This window comes from Anas acuta, chromosome 3 (genome assembly GCF_963932015.1).
Source record: "Anas acuta chromosome 3, bAnaAcu1.1, whole genome shotgun sequence".
Classification (NCBI taxonomy): domain Eukaryota; kingdom Metazoa; phylum Chordata; class Aves; order Anseriformes; family Anatidae; genus Anas; species Anas acuta.
The window spans coordinates 101,728,046-101,752,056 of NC_088981.1; the positions used below are offsets into that span (position 1 = coordinate 101,728,046).

Below are 24,011 nucleotides of genomic sequence, written 5' to 3' on the forward strand. Positions count from 1 at the left end.
AACCGTAACTATTTGCTCTTCATCACTCTTCTTTCTGCCCCTCATGGAATTTTCAAGCACCTGATGAGAGAGTCAAAAATAACTCCAGAAACTTCAGTGATATGTTACATGTTGTTAGTTGGAACAAGTGAAAATGATCAATGTTTGAACATGTCATGAGATGGTAATTGATACAACAAGGAAAGCCTTTACCCATACTGAATAATTAAGAAGAATCAATACATTGGCAGGACTGATTCACTGGTGATTCACAGAAAAAGCAAAAAAGCCATATTCCCTGAATCATTTATTTACCATGACTAGTTCTGTCATATCAAACTGTAGTGCTGCAATATCACTTTATAAATGAGCATTGATTTCCATCAAGCATTTAATGAAAGTTTACAGCATAGTTAGGCTGCAGATGTGTTGCTTCGGAAATAAATCCTAATGCCTGTTTTTCAGGTTGCAGTCACAAATGCCATCTTCCAGCTGGAACAGTGGACCTAGGTATAGAAACAACATGCCAAAAAGCAACAGTTTTCAGTGTAGTGCAAGACAACTGTGTGACTATGCGGTCTATGTGCCTGCCTCTGTTGGTGGATTTTCTTGATTTATTACAAGTTCAGAGAAGATGAATAGCACATTTCACTGAATTGCATGTTAAAATATATAGTTGGCCATATATAATACAGATCTTTGGCAGAATATATTCATTATAAAACACAAGCTTGTCTGTGGTTTCCTTGCTTTCAGGTGTTCTGTTTTTCCTCCTTGCTGACCGTTTTGACATTCCTCTCAGCTTTCTCCAGATTAAACATCACATTTAATCTAAAGGGCAGTGTTTGGTACCATCTGGGTAAACTACCTTTTATGTTTCTTTTTCATAGATACATTACTGATTAAACAAATCCTTGTAGGAGAAGTTCCTTTCTCTTCTTCATTTGCACTGCTGTACTTCGCACAATCCATTTCCTAATCACTGTTGTCATTTATCTCTTCGTTTTACCTTGTCACCTACTTAATTCCACTAGAGGCATTTCTAACATCTCTGTCTAATAATCTCTGCTAACAATGCAGAACACTATTAGCATAATAAGCATTTCCCATCTGCACAAATGAGACTCCTTCTCATCAGTCTGAAAACTAACTACTGTACATAAAAATAGCCAGGAATCATTAGAACTGAAGAGAGAACACATTCCCCTGCAAACAAGCTTCTTCCTTCTCTTCTCCTGGTGGTAATAACTTCAGCTGTCTTCCTTACAGTAAAGCGTGCAAGACCAGGACAGACATTTGAGCACAAGGCCTCAGTCACCCCTACTGTTTAATATTAGTACAAACCATGACACAGTTTTGAGCCAGGACAAATTTTCGACAATGTCCAAACTCAGTTTAGGGATTTAGCACAAACCATGGGTTCATCTCAGTAAGCAGTGTAAGTAGTCACACTGTTCCATGAGTGAACACAGTTTGGCTATATGGACCATACATACCTCTACACCTCTAAGTATGACCCAAAGCATATGGAGTTGTAGGGGAACTTTCCAGTGAATGCACTTAGCCTTTGGACCTAGCATCTCTTCTGCATGTAAACCTGCAAAGATGAGTTAGGTGATGTTAAGGAGATGTTATATTTCTGCACTTTCAATCTTTAGAAGTTTTTCCACCAAAAGCAGAGGCATAGGTGTTGGAAGACCCCTATAGCTGTGTCTTCTAAGTCAAATGAATTATATCCTCAAAGCATCAGATTCGGGTAACAGTTATCAGCCATCACCAGTCTCAACTCAGTCATTCTTGACCTGGACCTTTAATTTGGTGAAACAATTTTTTATTTATCCAATCAGGATTGTGATGGATCCCTTGTTGTCATTGTTTTGGGAGAGCCTGGATTGTTCAAGAATAAACCTTTCACCTTCAAAACATGACTGAGAAAACCTTTTCTGACCATAGGCATCTATAATTTCAATAGCATCTCAGAAAACAAGGGAGAGTGCTGGCAACCAAGTAACTAGAAACTCAAACTGGCTCCTTATTAAACCCAAAGAAGTCATCATGCCTCTGCAAAAGAGCTGGTTCTGCAATATAGTCTCTATTTTATTATTATTATTATTTTGAATGCAAGGTAACTTTTGCTACTAAAATTTTTGCCCATATTAAGTGTAAAGGTTTCTAGCTATTACCAAACAAATGATGAAAATTTCAGAATTTGTCATTAGATTTGTCAAACTACAACTTTATGTTTGTCTTCACGTAAAGACAAAGAAACAGATTACTGTTTTCTGCATGACATATTCTACCTTGTTTACAGGACTAGCTAACACTTCTCTCTGTTTCAAAGTACTGGCAGTATTCCTTTGCTATAAGGTCTTTAATGAGAAAAATGCAAGGATCACAGAAAATCACATAATCAAAGAATGATTAAATTGGGAAGGGACCTCTGGAGACCATCTGGTCCAACCGCCACTCAAGCAAAGACACCCAGCAGAGCACAGGACCATCTCCAGTGGACTTTTGAAGATCTCCAAGGAGGGAGACTCTATCACCTCTCTGGGTAACCTGTGCCAGTGTTGCATCACACACATGGCACAGAAGTGCTTCCTGGTTGAAACACAGAACCTCCTCCCATGTTCCAGCTTTTGCCCATTGCCTCTTGTCCTAGCACTGGGCACCACTGAAAAGAGCCTGGTTCTGTCCTCTTTGCACCCTCCCTTCAGGTATTTATGGACATTGATAAGATCCCCACAGAGCCTCCTCATCTCCAGGTGGAACAGTCCCAGCTCTGTCAGCTTCTCCTCATAGGAGAGGTCTTCCAAGTCCCTTGATCATCTTGATAGTCCTTCATTGGACTTTCTCTAGTATGTCCAGGTCTGTCTTGTACTGGGGGGCCCAGAACTGGACACTGTACTCCAGGTATGGCCTCTACATTGCTGAGTAGAGCAGAAGGATCACCTCTTTTGACCAGCTGGTGATACTTTGCCTAATGCAGCCAAGAATACTGTTAACCTTCTTAGCAGCAAGCTGACTCATGTTAAACTTTGTGTATATCAGGACTTCTAGGTCCTTTGCGGAGCTGCTTTCCAGGATGGTGTTTGTGTTTAAATGACATAACATCCAGCAAAAATGAAAAAGTTTTGGAAAGGCTGGTTTTAGTCCCCTAGTTCTTTGTTCCATTTCACTGAATGTCTGCACAGAAAATTGCCACAATGGATTTGTTGGGAGAGAAAGGCCAGGAATGAGGACTAGGGTCTAGGGCAAAAACAGGGTTACTTTAGCCAGTCTGCAGGTTAGAAATAGCACTTTCCAAACATATAACCACAGATTTCAAAACTCAAATTGTAGACCTCTATGATGAACCTCAGTTTTGGTTACCTTTCTCTAATCTGGAGTTGTCTCATAACACCCTTCTAGCACCATGAATTTTCCTTCTAGTGTTTGCTATGAGGTGGTATATATCAACTCTAATTATTTTATCCTTCTTGTTGTCCTCACATTCCACCAGAAAAGCCCACACAAAACTAAAGACAACATTAGTCATGATAGAATAGCATTATTTTCACCACAACCACTCCAGCACACAGTTGCAGTGAAGACTAAGAATTTTTTTGTTGTTCTTCTTTGGTGGTCGTGGTGGTGGTGATGGTCTCTGTGAATCGAGGACTTCCATAAACAAAGAGGTCATCCTGAGGGAAAAGAAAATTTTGTCTTGTGCTACATCCTTCTTCACCTACACATAAGTGGAACGCCCATTATTTTTCTTAGCTCTGCCCAGGCTAAGAAACGATTAGGAACACAGGAGGATTTGGAAAATAATAAGAAAATGAAAAAAGTGATAATGGTATGAGGGCACTGAGTAATCTATGAGTATTTCAACACGTTTCATTAAAGTGTCATTTGTGGCTGTCTGCTTGCCTCCATTTAAGGGCAAAGAGAGGAGAAAACAGTTTCTTAAAAATGTTGCAGCTGTATTGGTAATTAAAAACACAAATGTCTTTGGGTGAGGCTGAGGGCCTTGCAGAGGAACTGAGACTGTGGGCTGTAGGCTGACAGAAAGGAAGAGCAACAACCTTTCAGCTTCACTGAACCCATAAAGGATCCTTCTGCACATCTACCATTTGCACTGGTTCTTATGCAGCCTTCACTGGCCAGACAATGCTGAGTTGTGCGGTGGTCTTCAGTGGTTCATGGAACAAATCTGATAATTTTCAAGAACTTTAGAAGATCTTACTTGGCCATTTTGAAGCAATTGTTTCTGATGTAGTAGATTTTATTTTCTAATTATATTTATTCATATTAGCAGGAAACATCAGAAAAAGCACATAAAAAAAAAAGGTTTTGCCTATGTGGGTAGACTAGGACTGGAGAATGTAAGCACCAATATATGTTCATCTCTACTGGTTTAGTCCACTCTCTGAAAAAGACCAGGTACAGTTTGCAGAAACAGTAAGCTCAAGGGTCTATTGTCAGTCAGGATGAGGCCACCCTTCTGCGGGGCAGACACTTTAGCCATGCTGGTTGTCCATAAGGCCAAAGAAGAGTCCCTAACCTGTTCTATTTGCTACTGTTGATGTAGTTAAAGGCATGTGGATACCTGACCACATCTGAATATGTGTCTGAGACCTGCTCCTGATGCTCAAGATGCATGTAATAGAGATGCACTTGGCTCTGCTAGCCCTTAGGCCTGATCTTCCCCTAGAACATTCAGCCAAGGAGCCATTGCAATACATATGATTACAAGTATCTCTTAATAATATTTTCAGATTATTAAGGCACTAGAAACCACAGTTGTTGATAAACTAGAGGTTTGTCATATGCCACATATTTTCAGACTGAATGAACAAATTTAAACTAAAGAGACTCTTCAAACAGTAGGTAGAAAACACAAGGATTTAAATCAGGAATTGGATAATGATAAGCAGCTTTCATCTATTTTAGAGATAATGTTTTTCTTAATCATAAAATTGAATTTACAGATATCAATTTTTAAGTGTAAATTTTGTAATACTAAGAAAAAAAAAAAAAAAAATCACAGAATCACAGAGTGGTTAGGTTAGAAAGGACTGCTAGAGGTCAATTTGCCCAATATCCCTGCTCAAGCAGGGCTACCTAGAGCCACTTGCCCAGGACCATGTCCCAAGTGCTTCTGAGTATAGCCTGGCTCTGTTTTTACCCTCCTTTCAGATATTTATAGACATCAATGATTCCCCAAAGCCTCCTCCTCTCTAGGCTAAAGAGTCCCAGATTTCTCAGCCTTTTCCCACTGGAGAGATGTTCCAGTCCATTCAGCATATTTGTGGCCCTTTGTTGGACTCTCCCCAGTATATCCAAGTCTCTCTTTTACTAAGGAGCCCAGGACTGGACACCTCCCTCAGCCTGCCAAAACTCTCTGCCTAAGGCAGACCAGGACAGCTTTATCTTTTGCTGCAAGGGCACTTTGCTGGCTCATGTTCAGCATGGTGTCCACTAGTACCCTGAGGTCCTTTTCTGCCAAGCTGCTTTTCAGCTGGTCTGTACTCAGCAGGGTTGTTCCTTCCCCTTGTTGAACTTCAAGATGTTTCCTTTATATATATATATTAATATATATATTCAGAGCATTTCCAGGTTACATTACCTGAAAGAAAATTTCTTCATGACTATGTTCTGACCTACATCTCAGGTTGGAAATAACTCACTAATCTTATTCCTAGCAAAGAAATGATAATAAATAAATAAATAAATCCTATTAATTAGCAAGGATCCATCACTTACTTATTATGAAAAATTGTTGATTTCTGTATCAGCTGTCATCACGTTTAGATACTGTTACACAAACATTGAATTTTTTTTTACATACACTTATCTACAATACACGATGAAAAAATCATTTTTCTCTTAACATATAAAATAAAGACTATCACATTGGTTGTCAAAATTGTACTGAAAACACCATATCCTTTTAGCTTTGCTTATAGTCAGACTAAAGTGTTTCTTTATTTGAATTTACCTGACCTTTAAGATACTGAAGAACAAGTTTTGGTTTCTAAATAAAATAATGTTTAGAAATACCTACAAGTTTTAGACACATAGCCCTTATAGTGTTTGTCTGTTGTGTATGTGCTCACGTACAGAAGAGCACCATGAATTTTCCTGTACCTTAGTCATATATGAGACTAGTGAGAATACTTCCTAAAAATACATATTTTTTTTGTGTGTCTGTGTGCATATGCACATTTGTATTTGTACTCAGACAACTGTTTTCTTCTTCACTTGTTTTGCTTTTCAAATACTGAGCTATTTGTATGTTGGGTCAAAGCCCTGGCTGATGTGGTAACACCTACTAGGAGATGGCTGCTTGGGAAAATAAAGCCAAAGGATATCTTGAACTACTTTAAAGCACTTGTTTAAAAATAAATAAATAAATAAAAAAGCACACTCAGTACACTTTTTCCTTTGTGTCACCCTGATACAGTCATGGGATGAAATTATACAGATACTTTAAGAGTCACTGGAGTCACTGGAATAATTCCTCTAAATATATTCTTGTTAAATAATTACTGATGCTGAACATTCTCCCAACATTTTTACCCACTCATTTCCAATACTGCCTAATGGAACGATTTTGAATGTTTGTGATGTAAAAACATTCAGTTTTACCAGAGTAGAGTATTCAGCTTTTTATCTACCACATATAATAATGTATCTTACATACATTTCTTTTATGTACGCACACACAGACAATATTTGTATATAAGGATGTATAATTTTAGGTCATCCATAGGATTTAACTTTTCACAGGGTTTTACTTGGAAAAATCAATCTTAGGATTTTGAATAGCAAGATACATACAAAAAGTAGATGTCTAAGGACTTCTAAAAAAGAGCTATACATTAAACTGGGTGATGTGAGGAAACTTGTGGATAAATGCAGGGTTTAACATGTTGAATGGTGCTTTGTGTTTCAACATTATCTTCCACATAGGTTGATAATGCTTGTTTACATATCAGAGATTATTTTTAAGTTACATGTGCCCTGAAAAGGGAGAATAATTTCATGGCTTTGCACAGTAGACCTCCACCCCCTCATTTATAATCACTGAGATGGAATGTGGTGATATTGACTTCAGTGATATTTGGATCAGGCCCTCAGCCTGTAATTGGACACGCTGATATCTTTGCTAAAAAAGTTCCTTAAGGCAAATGATGCACTACAGAGGACATGACCTAAATACGGCTTATAGGGCTTTTAGGAAAGCAGAAGTTTGGATAAGAGAGCTTCTAAGACACATGCCTTTCTTCTTCCTGAACAATGTGAACATTTAATTTTTCCTGCACATCTCCTCCTCTTCTACTGCCTGTCAGATAAAAAAAGGCTCACAGATGGTTTTGTGGGGGAGATAAAAGACCCTTTTTAACCTCTACCCCACCCCCCAAATAACTGCATATCCACTGTGAATTTATCAGAAGCCTTATGTGAGTTTCAAAACTTTTGCCAAGTCCACATTTTCTGTTTTACCAAAAATCTAATTTCAGATTTCATTCTTTTAATTAACAGATCACAGATACTACTTTAATTAATTATGCTCTACCAAATTAAATCAGCTAGATGTGGGTGCTTGCTTTTCTGCTGAGCTCAGATGGAATTACACTATCAGCACAAATGTTCACTGATGGAGGGAACCTGTCCGATCTTATGACGTACAGGATCATTCTTTTGAGCATTGTGTTGGGTTTAGCTGACCAGATCTCTTCCAGGCTCCCATAAGGACAAGGAAACTCTCCTAATGAGTTTCACAGCTAAAAGTGCCTAATCCAGCTCTACTAATCTCAGACAACTTTTACCACTGATTTCAATCAATGAAGGATCAAGCTCCCCTACAGCCCAACTTCCTATCTGCATGTTGTCCTTCAAGCAAACAGAACAGATGTCAGGTTCAAAATACTGAATATACCCCCCAAATTTCAGCAACATACAGCGTTACAATATCACACTACATAAGGTACAGAGAGCTCATCCTTCCCTCAGTACTCTTGTCTGTGTATTTTTCTTGTATAACCCCAAAGCCAGGCTTATGTGTCCAGTTTAATACACAGTAAATCAGAAGCGTCTTTTTTTGTAACCTAATGAAAACATTAACATTTAATCTTGTCCTGTGCAATTGGTTTCACTCCCAACTGTCCAGCGTTGACAAAGGCTCTAAAATCTGAGACAAAGAGAATCCCAAACTAAGCAAGGATATCAAATGTTGAAAGCACTTTCAACATTTTTTTCAACTGTTGGCCCGCAGCAAATTAGTCAAAAAGCATGGGAGCACTTCAGCTCAGAAGGAAGTGCTGCAATGGAGAACAGGAAAACAACCATAGCATAGTAAAAGCAGTTTAGATTGGAAGGGACTTCTCGAGGCCATTTAATCCAACATAGCAGGGCCAGCTAGAACAGACTGATCAGAACCTTGTCTAGGCCAGTTCTGAATCTCCAAGAAAGGAGCATACAACAGCTTTTCCATAGAAGGTGAACTTTCTAGGACTATATGGCTGTTCACTGAACCAAAGAGCAAGGACCTAGAAAGACCTAGGACACTGGTGATACCCTTGATCTCACCTTCTCCATTTCCTGTAGCCCATCCCAGTCTTTTATGTCATTTGATATTTGATCTTAAAGATTCTAGTATGGCACCAGTTTCGTGCCATCCTGCGTGCCAGAAAATGGCACTGTCTTATGCTTCTCTTGACTGCACTTATGGCAACTAGACCTGATGACCCAGATGGTCTCCTGCAGGTCTCTGTTCCTAAGATGAATCTGTAAATATTAACTGCACAAGTAAAGCACTACTTTCATGAATGACAGCTTGTTTTTCATAGTCTACAACAGCATATTTTTGCATGTGAAATTACCTGCTTGTGACAGCATAGGCATGTTTCACATGCATATTTTATGAGAGTTGCCTTTGAAAGATGGTCTTTGGATAACCCATGCAGTCCTCCTGGAAATCCATATAAATGAATTCTGTTGCAAGGGTAAATATATTCAAATGAAACAAAGAGGTCCCACCCTTCCTACAAAATTTCAGCTTCACACATGTCAATCCAAAAGATGCATTTTGTGCATCTGCTTATTAGAGGGACCACACAAAAAATGAAAGGAGTGGAACATGCCACCTGCCAGCTCATTTTCTATATAGACTTGCAAGAGATAGAATGGAAAAGACTGTCCAATCCTTCACCAGCAATTAAGATCTGAGAGGATTAGACCGCACCTGTGCAAATTTGTTTCTATCCACAGTTCCGTTGTCTACTATAAATTATTTAGACTGCTAAGGAATTGAGAAACAGTGTGAAAGAGGAATGTGCAAGAAATTAGGAAGATAAATTAAGAAGAAGTTACAGAGTAAGCACAGTATTTGGCAAGACATACACCTTTTGCGGCTTAACCTACTTCCCAGGCTCTCATCCTAACATGACTTTGCAAGCGGTGATGACTTTTGTTTTACTGTGGTCCATGTAGATAGTAAATGGGAATGGATGGGAGATGCTACTGGGTGATTGAGGCACTCACTAGCAAGAGGAAAATGATAAAAGAAAACAAAGTGTGTATGTCTCTCAGCCCCACACTGAGATCCTTCATAGCTTCTGAATTTTGCATAAAATGTTATGCTAGCCTTTCCAGGTATTCAGAATCTACTTGTCAAGTGACTAAAAGAATCACAGAATCATCTAGGTTGGATGAGACGTCCAAGATCACCTAGTCCAACCTCTGACCTAACACTAACCAGTCCTCCCCTAAACCATATCACTAAGCTCTACATCTAAACATCTTTTAAAGATCTCCAGGGATGGTGACCCCACTACTTCCCTGGGCAGCCCATTTCAATGCCTAACAACCCTTTCAGTAAAGAAGTTCTTCCTAATATCCAACCTAAAACACCCCTGGCACAACTTTAGCCCATTCCCCCTCATCCTGTCACCAGGCACGTGGGAGAACAGACCAACCCCCACCTCGCTACAGCCTCCTTTAAGGTACCTGTAGAGAGCAATAAGGTCGCCCCTGAGCCTCCTTTTCTCCAGGCTGAACAAGCCCAGCTCCCTCAGCTGCTCCTCGTAGGACTTGTTCTCCAGGCCCATAATCAGCTTCACTGCCCTTCTCTGAACTCTCTTGAGTGCCTCCATATCCTTCTTGTAGCGAGGGGCCCAAAACTGAACACAGTACTCGAGGTGCGGCCTCACCAGAGCTGAGTACAGGCAGACAATCACTTCTCTAGACCTGCTGGCCACACTGCTTCTTATACAAGCCAGGATGCCGTTAGCCTTCTTGGCCACCTGAGCACACTGCTGGCTCATATTCAGCCAACTATCAACCAATATTCCCAGGTCCTTCTCTGCCTGGCAGCTCTCCAACCACTCATCTCCCAGCCTGTAGCTCTGCTTGGGGTTGTTGCGCCCCAGGTGCAGGACCCGGCACTTGGCCTTGTTGAACTTCATGCAGTTGGCCGCAGCCCATCAGTCCAGCCTATCCAGATCCTCCTCAGAGCCTTCCTACCCTTGAGCAGATCGACACACGCACCTAACTTGGTGTCATCTGTGAACTTAATGAGGGTGCACTCAATCCCCTCATCCAGATCATCAATAAAGATATTTAAGAGGACTGGCCCCAGCACCGAGCCCTGGGGGACACTACTAGTGACCGGCCTCCAGCTGGATTTGACTCCATTCACCACAACTCTTTGGGCCCAGCTATCCAGCCAGTTTTTAACCCAACAATGTGTACACCAGTCCAAGCCATAAACAGACAGTTTCTTGAGGAGAACGCTGTGAGAAACGGTTTCAAAAGCCTTACTGAAGTCAACGTAGACCACATCCACAGCCTTTCCCTCATCCACCTAGAGCGTCACTTTATCATAGAAGGAGATCAGGTTCGTCAAGCACGACCTGCCTTTCATAAAACCCTGGGCCTGATCACCTGGTTGCCCTGCAAGTACTGCATGATGTATAACATCTCCAGAGATCTCCACAAAGAGTACTGTTGTGCAGATGCACACTATCTGGTAAGTGTCACAACCCTCCAGTAACATATGGAAAGTTTGGATTTGATTTCTTCATAAGAAAGATGGCCAGGAACAAGTCTCCCAAGCTTTCCACTCCCCAGTTCTGTACCTAAGAGATAGCAATACCTCACTGAGAGATGTAAAGACAAACTACCGATCACAGTAGTTACAAGTTCCCTTTTAATTTTGTTAATGGGTAAAAAAATTTTGATCTGTATTAATTATTTGAAGAAAAAAAAAAAAATAGATTAAAGGTAAAAACTGTGATTAACATTCCCCTCCAGCTTTCACCACATTGAACATACCTTTCATACTCTGAACAAGTTTGCAGTGGCAAGGCTTTGCCTTTCCCTGGCTAGGGAGCAGATGTTCAGTGTCACCGCCTCAGTTACCTTCTTGGGTTGCTCTACTATTTGCTGCCTCTCTCAGTAGAAGAGGAAGGGAAAATGCAGTGCAAAGGTAAGACTCCAATCAAAATTTGCCTTGCTCTCCAAACCAATTTCTTAGCATGTCTCTGCTGCAGCTAAGAGCTTTCTACAGTCTGAAATACAGCAGCGGAGAAAAAGTGCTCTCTTCACACAGGACAGCAACCTGCACTTGCACAAGCAAGATGAGTATTGTGAGTAGTCCCACTGACTCCTGAGGGAGAGCTCAGATGGCTGAGGATGTTAACTTTAAACAAATTAATTAATAAACAGGAATTACAGAAGTAGGAATTTGGAGGAGTAGCTCAAAATAGTAATCACAGTAGGTCAAAAGAGAAACCGTTCCTTATTTTGACATTAGTTCTACTCCACATGTTTGTATTAATACATAGAAATTCATTGCTTACATTAACTCTGCATTTCAACAGCTAAGTATTGCAGTTTTCTCAGTCAAGTGGCTAACTACAGTGCAAAGGAGTCACAGCATTGGTAAATATTTGTTAATACAAAGCAGAGTGTTACAGATGTCTGGATTAAATAATTAACCATAAAGGAGAAAGAGAGAACATGAATGATGAGGAGTACAAATCTACATCAGAAAAACTTGTTCAGTCTCTCCCCTGATTCCTCTGCCAAGATTTGACTGTGAGGAAAGAAATGCCTTACAGTACCTCAGATCAGTGTACTGGCTTTAAAACATTTTATCTGCCACAATCACAACAGCAGCAGTGGACAGGGTTTCCAGAACCTCCCTGACCTGTGTGAATGACATGGGATCCACTATTCTTATTCTGCCCAAACTGTTTGTGAGCATCCTGCTGATGGTTGTGCTTGAGAAGCTGTGACTTTACCTCCTGAATAGCCCAATCAATCCAGCACCCACCAAAGTCAAAGAAATAAATCTCTTTAAACAGGTATGTTAACAGTGCTAAAGGAACAGAGAGGACAGAGAGACTGATTCCAACCATTCTGAAATATTTTTGTGGCAATGCTATGTTCAACGTAGCATGCTTTGACATTTTTAAGTACATTCATGATCTTGAGTACTGAACAAAGAGCATTTGTTCAGATACTTTACAAATGTTTAAGGTATGCCTTCTCAGGAGCAATTAAATCAAACTTCAGCTCATATTCAATATAGGAAATATTTCATACAGTACAGAAATTTTTAAGCATGACTGTTCTTTCAATGCAGTTTTAACCTCAGATGAGCATTTAAGTACAACAAGGAAGTCCTACATTAATATTGGAATTGTGAAGAAGAATTCCATAATTCTTCTGGAACGGAATTCTGATAAAGAATCTTTTACATTGGAAAAGACCTCCAAGATCATTTCACCTAGCACTGATATTTCAATCATTAATCCATGTCCCTAAGCTTTAAATCTACATGTTTTTGGAAGACCTCTAGGGATAGTGACGCAACTACTTCCCCATGCATCCTGTTCCAATACTTTACCACCCTTTCACTGAATTTTTCCTAATAGCCAACCTAAACCTCCCCTGGCACAACTTAAGGCAATTTCCTCATCTAATCACTTGGTTCATGGGAGAAGAGACTGATCCCCACCTCACTATAGAATCATAGAATTATAGAATATAATAATAATCATAGAATATAGAATTTAGGGTGGAAAAGTCCTCTAAGATCATCAAGTCCAACTGTTAACCTAGCACTGCCAAGTCTACTACTAAACCATGTCCCTGAGAAAACTGCACAAGGGACTTCGTATTATCTATGACAAAACATTCAGTCAACATAAAACGATTATTTTGATATCTCCCATGAAAGAATATCCTGACGAAAGACCCCCATTGCTATCCTTGTTAACAACACTATATCCAGGGGTGAATGCTGCCTTGATTTAAACCTGTGGAAATTCAGGCAGCCTAATTCTGCTCTCAGTTCCAGTGGCAAATTCTGGGACAGATCCACTGCATTTTTAAAGGTAATTATGGAGTGCGATAAGGTCTTTCATGAACCTCCTTTTCTCCAGACTAAACAACCCAAACTCCCTCAGCCACTCCTCATAAGACTTGCTCTATAGACCCTTGACACCCCTCAACCTGTTGGCAATACCTTGCCTAATGCAGCCCAGGACACCATTATCCTCCTTTGCTGCAAGAGCACCTTGCTGGCTCATGTTAAGCTTGGTATCCATCAGGACCCCCCAGGTCCTTTCCTGATGTTTTCCAGCTGGGTAGCCCCCAGCATGTAATGGTGCCTGGGGTAGTTCCTTTCCAATTGCAGGACTTTGTAATTCACCTTGTTGAATTTCACGATTTTTTTTGTCAGTCCATTTCTCCAGGTGGTGTATTCAGCTAGAGACACCTCCACAAACAACAAAAATAGATTTATTTTGGTTCATTATGATTAAGTAAGTCCTTAATCTATGTACAAATGTTTTTATGTTTGGAACTACAAACTCTTCTACAGAAAAAAAAAAAAAAAAAAGTATATGTAAACAGGTAAATAGAGGACAGGGATCCAATTTTTCTTCTTCAAACACAGCCGAATAAAATTAGGAAAAAAATACTGAATCTAAAATATATCAGCTTGCTAATGATATTCCAAATATCACTAAATGAATTTATGTTAATACAAAGCAGAAATTGTAAATAAATTCTGAAGGCCACATAAGATGTTACATCTGTGAGGGTGGTCAAACACAGGAACAGGCTTCCTAGAGAGGTGTCTGATGTCCCATACCTGTCAGCATTCAAGAGGCATTTGGATAATGTCCTCATTAATTTGCTTTAACTTCTGGTTAGCCCTGAAGTGGTCAGGCAGCTGGACTAGATGATCTTTGAAAGTCCCTTCCAATTGAACTATTTTATTCTATCCTATCCAGCCTTCCATCCAACCATGAACAAAACAATCCCAAAAGCAGTTATCTACAATTTATGAAGTCTGACTTCTGGTGTTCCTCTCCTATATAGATTATCTACTTGTAATAGATAAACCTTTTAGCTCTTGTTTCTTTGTCAGCATCTCTTTCAGACTTCCTATTTTAATTAACCCTGCAGCAACACCTTTGAAACCTGTTTTGCAGTCAAATACAATTCAGATTGAGTAATAAATTTAAATGTTATTGTATGATACATAGTCACACTTAAAACACATTAACAAACACAGGGTAAAGAAGCAAAGCTGCTCTGAGTGCCATTTCCTTAAACCTACAGCCCAGAGAAATTGTATATACAAGATTTTCCCAATAGGTATAAAAGTGGTAAAGAAAAAATTCTTGCTTACTAATTCAAGCTGACACCACAAAAACTAGTTCTCCCTGTAATCTGTTGCAGCAACGATGTAAGCCAAATAACACTAAACATGCTTTAGCTGTAAGCAGTTGTGTTTCATAAGTATAGCTAACTTATGGAAATCCAACATATTGATTTAATCACACTAATAAAGCATCTGGGCAATGTAATCCTTGTTCAGGGCTAAGGTTTACTTAAAATGGCCGAAGATAGAGCTTTTCCTGATTAGTGATTTTTACGAAAAGCAAAAATATCTGTGGCAATAGCTGACACTCATTCCCCTTCTGCTCAGTCAGAACACAAATGAGCTGACCTACAAGGCAAGAAAGATATGCATGTTTATCCAGACTCCTGCCTGTAAAGGTATTAGATGAAAGATGTCTCATATTTAAATGATGGTGTGCTGCAGGACTTCCAACTTATGGCATTTGTTAGGAGCAATTAATACTGGGATCATCTGCTTCCTGACAGTCTCTGGCAGTTTGTTATGAGTTTTTGGTATTAATATATATTTTAAAGGTTGAAAAGTGCACATATGATAAATGTGTGGATATATATTAAAAATATATATTTAAAAAAAAAAAGTGAAAAATAATAGCAAAGTAAGGATGTAACAATGGAGGGAAAAAAAAAAAAAAGAAAGAAAGAAAAAAAGAGCAGAATAAAGCAAACCACCTCTTTTGGTTTTGTGTTCTCTACTTCTGCCATCTTTATTCATTTCTGTTTAGTTTTCCAGGCCCGGTTCATGAGTTGTTAGGAAGAAAGCATATCACTAATTTGTATGTTTATAAAGGCTTAGAAAGGATGAAGATTTGGACTCAAGAAAGACAAATCACACACAATTATTTGGAAGGAACGATTGCATGTTTATAGAGATACATCCAAAACATAACCAGCTTGTAAAAATAGACTTAATTAAAGAGCATTCCTATGCTTTAATGTCTTACTCAATTTATGTATGTTACTTAATTCTTCTACATAAATTGCATTGTGTATCTGTTTCTTGAAACCTTATATTATGCACTGGACAAGAATCATGTGTCACAATTCACAATGAATTTAAAAATAAAAATTACTTAGTGAAAGGAAAATAGATTTTTCTCTCTAGTTTGCTATGCGTTCTTGTGATATAGCTTCAGTTGGAAAAAAAAAAAAAAAAAAAATCAATCAGACCAAATTTGAAGAAACAAGGCTGCAAACTAGCCTAAGATTTCTCTTCATGTGTGTGTGGTTGAGGGAACTTGTAAGTAGGGTAAGGCTCAGCTTTGATTTTATTGTGATGGGATTTGCAAGTCTGTTTAATACAGGAAGCAAAAATCACCCCTGTATGGATTTAAATGGCACTCATCTGTTCTACAGAAATACACCTTTCTTACTACTGTGATTTTGATCACCTGCTGTTCTCCAATTAAACTGTGAACAAGTAAAAGGAACACAATGTATTTGCATGTGAAATGCAGCATAGTAACAAACAGCTTTTTTTTGGAAAAGATCAATTTGGGAAGAACAATATGTGCCTGTAGTGCATGGCAAAAAAAAATCCTTTATTCTTCTAAATTGAGAAAACAAACTGTTGGGAGATCTGTTTTCTTAATTAATGGATTAAAGGATGATTTACACCCACCTGGAGTATCTGTAGTAGAAATGGCTTAAAAAGCTTTTGATATGAGAAAATTATAAGGCTGAGTATATAACCTATGTGCGTGGAACAAGAAATGTCACTTCATGTCTGTGTCTCAGTTCTCATCTGTTAAATAAGGATTTTCTTTGTTTTGAAAGCTACTTGAGTCTCAAAGTGCAGGAAGCTCTTACTGCTCTCCATGGTTTATGGAGAAGTTGCACTGTTCTTAACTTGCACCTCTTTTGTTTCACAGGTTCAACATTTAACATGCATTTACAACTCAGAAAGCTAGAAAGAGGTGCACAGGAACACCATCCTCATTTTTTTCCCCCTCACTTACAGGGAAGTAAGCAAGGCAATTCTCGGCAGCCATCTCACATAGCAGCTGGACAGTCAAAAATGGCAGCCAGGTCCCCTGGCATCCAATAAATGCCCTGATCCATTAAATCTTACCTCCGTCATGTAATTGTAACATAGGTCTAACACAAATTAATGCACAGAAGGGGATTAAGTCTCATCGCAGTCCTGTTTTCTTTTGGATAAAATAATTATCTGGCCTTTCAGTGCTACAGTTCACAGAGAAGAAAGAAAGACGGAAGGAAAACTATGAAAAGCCACAATATTTGCAAAAAGAATTTTAAGGAGCACAGGAAAGAAAGTACCCAAAAATCTATGAGATAAAAACTTCAGGGTGAGCCAGGGATTCCCCAGTGCAGCTGGGCAAGGCCCGACAGCCAGGGCCCTTCACAACACCCCAGCTGAAGGCACCAGGACAGCCACAGGCCTGAGCATTTCCCTTAGGACAGCAACAGGCCAAGGCCAGGCCAGAATGTGAGACTGCAAGTGGACATGGTTCAGTGGGGCCCATGGCCAGGCAAGGGAGTGCTATGGGGAGTTGGAGGCTGGCCCTGCTGCAGCCTTGTTGGGGCAGGGGCTGACAGCTCTGGGGGCTGATGTGGGGTCCTGGGCAGGGTGGGGGGTACCTGCAGTAGGGACTCGTCAGGGGTATTACAGCTTAGCAATGCCCTTAGGACCCTGATATCAGTGTGAGGTGGTTTTCTGTGAACTCAGCACTGACAGAATGCTGTGCTGAAATGCACAGGTGAGTTCTGTCTCCTGCCTTCTGTCTCCTCAGTTATCTGCCCCCTTTATTAGATGCAACACATTAGTCTCATTGGTATTTTAAACCCCTTATTCTAGAATTTCTGAGTGCAATTTGCTATTATATTCGTTGTTCATGAATGAGATAATACAGGTTTCTGTTTCCTTTTCCCCTAGGATTTTGAGATTTTATTAGAACCTTAAACTTGCCTCTCCAAAGATTGGAAAGGCAGGTAAAAATATACAGCCCTTTCAGACATTTTATGAAATCATACAGCCTACAAAATCACTAATTTTTCAGGCTCAAGGCATTTGCCTTGCCAGCTGGTCTGCAAATTCAGCACTGGATTCAGAGGGTAATAACACTGAATGCCAGCGATGCTGGAATGTCTTCTGTGAAAATGGAGGTAAAGCTGGAAAATTTCAGCCCTGAGAAGCAATCCAGTAATGACCACTAATGTCTTACGGCACAGTGAAAAGGAAGAAATCCCCGGATGGATCAGTGCTTACAGGTTTTATTTCTCTAAGCCCCAGAGCACAGGGTTTAGATGCAAGCTTTTAGGGCCAAACAGGGGCTGAGACCCTTCTCTGCACCTGAGCCACAGGACCACAGCAACCGTGGTTCATCTAGCATGGGCTGACCTTCAATAGGTGGTTTTAAACAGGTGTCCTGGATTTGGTGTGGGTATCCCGGCCCAAGTACAAGCAGCAACAAGAGCAGACTCTACTAAATTGAAAGTGAGAGGAGGAGGCTGATGGATGTCTAATTATACAGTCCCTCAACTACATTCTTGCAGCAGATCTCTGCTACTAAAATGTGTATTTTTTTTTGCATACAACCTCAGTGAACAACAGCAAAAAGACAAGTAACTGCTGACCAGATCTCAGCAATGTATCTCTTGCAAGAAAACATTTAAACACTCAACAACTGCAGAAAATGTAATTTCTTGTGTAATCTAGCAGTTTACATTCTCACCCATTGAAATTGATGATAATTTTATCATTGATTTCAAAATAATAGTTTTGTCAGGATTAGCACAGGAGAGTGCAGTAATATTATTATGTTTCTAATCACAGGGACAACATTTTGTTCTGAAATAATAGTTTCAGTTACATCTGGTTAAAAATCCTCCAATAAGTAATTGCCTATCTACAAATTACAGATTTTTCATAAGTCAAATGTCATTTTTACATGCCAATTCTGACAAATAACATTCTGAAAGCGAAATTGGCATTTTTGGATAAGAAAATTCAATTTTTACTTCCAAATTATTATTTATTTTTTTTTTAAGTGAGCTGGTCAATTATGGGTGACATATTCAGCTTTTCATTAACAGATAAATTTCAGAGATTTTTTCTGTATTCTTTTCTTTACTTTTCAGAAGAAAAAAATACGAATCCAAATAATTTTATGATTTTTTTTGTATTATTTCTACCTAACCATTGATTCAAGTAATTTTAGTTGCTCTCATTGAAAGTAGAGCATCAGCCAGCATCGTAATTATTTTCAGTGGACTGAAAGCACGTGATAGCTTTCTGTATGATTCCATGTAGCATTATATAAAAAAAAACATTTCACACAGCTGAAACCATACCATCTCATGCTTGTGCTGTTATAGTACCTGTTCTGACTTCTCTCTTGATTCTTATTTATAACCTCCATGATATTGCTGGATTCCCAGAGCAGCCAGAATAGTGTCATTTTGTGGTGAAATGTGGTTTAAGCTGAATACCAGAGATGAAAAACTTACATCTACCGTAAATATATTGCAAACCTTCTCCCTGTAAATCTGCATTTCTGATTTTGTTCTGTTGAAAAATGCATGGTGTTTGCAGCAGTTACCTGACAACTGAATCTGTTTGGCTCTGGTGTGGTTAGTTGTATTTCAGGATCCTAAACCTAGTTACATATTTTTTGTGCTCATTGTTATATTTGGAACAGTTCACTTCTCAGTCAGCTATTGGTATCCTAGTGTATACAAGCATAAAATAAAATGTTTTCAGCTTGTTATGTTTTCTATTCTAGAGGAGTTACTTCTTTTTGAAGGTTAAAATTGATCATTTGAAGGAAAGAGTTGCGTGTTTCTTCAGAGAAAAAAAAAAAAAAAAACATAGGCTTTTCTTTGAGAAAACATTCAAGTGTTGTTACTACCTGTAAATGTAGGCATTTCTAGATAAGAGAATAAGTAATGAGTAATTCTTGCAGGAATAATAGACATCCTATTCAAAGATTTAAGCAGAATAAATTATATAGATAGATAATGCAGTATTCCATATATTATCTTAAGCAACGCCTGTACACCACTGTATGATTTATCCACCTGTAAAAATACATATTAGCAGACAAGTTAGAAATTCCATTTTTTAGAGGCGTTCAGTCAAGTTATTCTATACAAACTCCAGATTGGTTATTTGCAAACAACTCAGAGAATTAACCCAAATTACATACATGGTTTTCATCTCTCTATAAAGATCTGATAATTCAGCTCCACAGTCAAGCCACGGAGACTTCCAGAAGCAACCAAGAACTTGATTTATAACCAGGTATGCCTCATACAGACAGCTTTGTTGCCTTTGCAGTCTCCAGCTAGTACAGTTCATATCTTGTGTTGGAATAAGAGGACCTTTTATTTTCTGTCTTCGTCATTACCCTTAGACTCTCTGCCACTGATACGGTGCCTACAGTGCCAAAACAGATCTCTTAGCACCAGGCTACAAGCCATTTTGGTTGTGAAAGGATTCTCTGTCGTTTTCAACCTTCTTATTCCTGCTCCATAAACACAATGATGCCATGTTTCAAGACCTTTCTCACTGAACAGGGAATTTAAATTCCCTGAGGACCTTAGGCCCCCACTCTCCCAACTAGGCCTCTAGCAAAAAATGTGCAGTACCATCACAATTTGCTGAGTGGTTTATATAACACAGGCGAATGTTGCCCCAAATTCTTCATTCTCTATGTCCTTTGATAGTTTTGCCAGTTCAAAATAAACTTTCCCAGTCAGAGGAATAGCTTTGTTTTTCAGTAACAAACAGAAAGAGCACACTCTTAATTATAGGATTGCTTGGTTGTTACATATCTCAGTCTTCTTTAAAAATGAATAAATAAAGAGAGAACCAGAAATAATGGCTCATCTAATAAAACGATATTTTGTGTGGCAGAGTTCATGGGAAGTTTGTCTGTAGGTGTCCACATCAAACAATACCTGTTTTTCCTCTTTACTCTTTATTCAGTGATGCATCCACTCCCTGTAACTTACCTCTACCAATGCACACAAGCCCTTTGCTTGCTGCATGCTTTTACTAACATGAATGAAATATGTTCTGCCTGACACCTGCACATTGCCAAAGCATAAATACAATAATAAAAAAATAATTTTATTTACTTTGAGACTACACAAGTTAAAAAAAAGCTTGATTTTCATTCAATTTTCCCACGTATCATTTGTACTACAAGTATAATTTCTCACTGGAGATTTGAAGAATGAAAAATGATACCACCACTCAGTTTGTTCATTTCTGCCAGTGTTTTTCCTAGCTGTGACATTGTTATTGTACACTGCTTCAACATAAATATACTACCAAAAATAATGCCAAATACCAAAATTTGCTAACATAAGAAGACAAGAATAATCATTTCAGTTTAGACAGCAGGTCCATTTAGCACAATAATTTGTTACCATCATCAGCCAATAGAGCCTGAGAAAGAACCAAAGAGGGTAAATGCGAGCTGATGCATTTCTCACCTTACTTTTGCACCTTCCAGCAGTAAGGCAATCAAAGACTTAAAGTAGAAGTCAACACCTTTGTGTTTAACTGTTCTGCTAAGCATTTCTTTCATGAATTTGTCTCACTGCTTTTTTGAACCCAGGCACTAAATATTTTACTTCCATTTATTATACATTTCAAAGGCTTTCAGAGCAACAGAATTAATGCAACTTACACAGTGCTGTTTTTAATCAAGCCTGGAAGCTGATACTAACTTGGGAGGAGCTGTTGACTCCCTAGAGGGTAAAGAGGTATTGCAGGGAGCTCTTGATAGATTAGAGGGCTGCACAATCACCAGCCACGTGAAATTTAAGAATAGCCAGTGACAGATTCTGTACCTGGGGCAGAGCAACTTTGGATATACGTACACAATGGGGAACAAGAGGCCAGAGAGAAGCCCCAAGGAAAGAGACCTGGGTGTTCTGCTTGAAGGCTATTCAAATTTAAGTCATCAACAGTGTGCCCTAGCAGCCAAAAGGGCCAACAGTGTCCTGGGGTGCATCAGGCATGGCACTGCTAGCCAGTCAAGGGAAGGGCTTGTCCTGCTCTGTGCTGCTGCTACCTCACCTCAAGCAGCATGCAGTTTTAGGTGCCACAATATAAGAAGGACATAAAACCACTATAGTGTCCAAAGGAGGGCTACAAAGACAGTGAGGAGCCCGGAGGGGAAGGCGTATAAAGAATGGCTGAGGCCACTTGATTTGTTCAGCCTGGAGTAGAGGAGACTGAGGGGAGGCCTCATGGCAGCCTGCAGTTCCCTCACAAGGGGGGTGGAAGGGCAGGTGCTGAGCTCTGCTCTCTGGGGATGGTGACAGAACCCAAGGGAACAGCACGGACCTGGGACAGGGGAGGGTCAGGTTGGATATCTGGAAAAGGTTCTTCACTGAGAGTGTGGTCAGGAACTGAAACAGGCTCCCCAGGGAGGTGGACATGGGTACAAGCCTGCCAGATTTCAAGAGTGGTTGGACTACACTCTCAGTCAGACATATGGTTTAATTTTTGGGTAGTCCTGTACAGAGCCAGAATTTGGACTTGATGGTCCTTGTGCGCCTTCCAACTCAGGATATTCCATTCCATTTTCTGTGGTCAAATGTTATACTCTGTATAAAAAGCATAGTAATTATAGAATAGTACGTGTGTATATGCACATACACACACACACACTACATATTGACACAAGACAACTCACCAGCACTCAGCTCCCTGCTCTGGATCACATCCACACATAGCTTAGTTCCTGTTTGCGCACCATCCAGAGGACTGCCTCACAGGCAGTCACTGAGAAACAGGTCCAAATCTCAGTCAAGCTCCCCCTGAAAGTTCATCACACCCACTTTTCTAGCCTGGCATCTTGTTACATAGGATCAGTTTCACAAGAACTACCAGCAGCTGGCTATGGATCATGATCTTTCACCACTACAACATACACAGTTACTACTTGTGCCACTGGACTAAACAGCAGTAAGAAATCAAGTCAACAGAAATGATACATGTACATACAGGCATATATCTAGATACCCTAAGGACAGCATTAATATATGAGCGCAGTGTATGGACAAGTAATAAGCAGTATTTCTGTTGGTTGACATGATTGTAGCTTACTTTTGTAAAATATATATTTTCTGCTGAGCATCAAAAACAAGCAGACATGCTGGGTTTTCCTGATTTTCCATAGACATTCAAGAAAACTATAGACATTCAAGACCTGAAATATTTTGAGTAGAAAAGAAGGTCTCAAATCAGCACAGATAGTTGTGAAATGTTTGTCTACTTTATCTCACAGGATAGGCTTTCTCTGTATTCAGGGGTCCCAGACAATTTTTGTCATTTCCAATGACTTCCTGCTTATTACTGAGACACAATGTTTTCATGCTTTTCAGGAAATTATGGAACTGAAGAGCTCTTACAGGCAACCACTTGGATTCATTCAGGGGAGGAAAAAAAAAAAAAAAAAGAGGCAGTACAAAAAAATCAAGATCCACAAAATATACTGGAGAAGAGATAGAAATCATCTTAAGCTTTCATTTAAAAAAAAAAAAAAAATAGGTATTGCATATTTTTAAAGAATCCACTAATTTTACAACACTTAGCCCCACATACAATAGTCCCAACAATATTGTTCCTGTTATCGTAGTATAATACTGTATTTTTAAGGATGATAATGGACACACTATAATTATCAACACAATTCCACTCACAGCAAGGCCAGCATTCTCCCCTTCCTTTAACAAGCAGCTCCTCATCCTCCTTTCAAACAGTACAACTCTTTACTGTAGGCTCCTAGACATGAGGGACCACACATAAAGGATTCATCAGGAAGCTTGCCAAAGTATTGTAATGGGAGGTAAAAGCCTAATTACCTCACAGGTGAATGCCTCCAGTAAGGATCTAAGCTACAATGTCTTTAAAAGAACTCAATCAGTTGTTTTAATGCCATTATGTTTCAAATTTTAAGTGCAGACACTTAAGGAAAAGAATTCCCCAGTTCAGGTCTATCAAGTAGCTCTTTATGTTTGAATGACTGACACCTGTTAACTTAATTAGGTAATTAGTTTACTTTGAATTATTAAGGGAAAGATCTGAAATGATAAAAGCTATAATAGAGCTGGAGGGCTGTATTATTATTTTTTTCTTTCATTTCTGGTTTAGCTGAAAAGATAAAGAACAAATGCACAGAAACATATGGTTCTAACCTCCTTGAAGATAGGCCTACTGGGTATTTTTCCAGGTCTGTGAAGTCAGCTCCAGAGTGAAGTTATCCATTTTCAAACATTTTCTTTCTCTGTTTAACATTTTGAGTTTTCACAGACTTCTTACTTTTGTTGGTTTTGATAAAAAACAG

General features: G+C 39.2%; 1 long non-coding RNA gene across 1 annotated transcript; it reads right to left on the reverse strand.

The window, feature by feature from the left end:
- Positions 1 to 255: 255 nt before the first annotated feature.
- Positions 256 to 23,475, reverse strand: LOC137853086 (uncharacterized). The gene is made up of 3 exons (XR_011094228.1): positions 23,368 to 23,475; positions 1,476 to 1,576; positions 256 to 485 (listed from the first exon to the last, which is right to left on the reverse strand). It is a non-coding gene; the product is annotated as an uncharacterized lncRNA (long non-coding RNA).
- Positions 23,476 to 24,011: the final 536 nt, after the last annotated feature.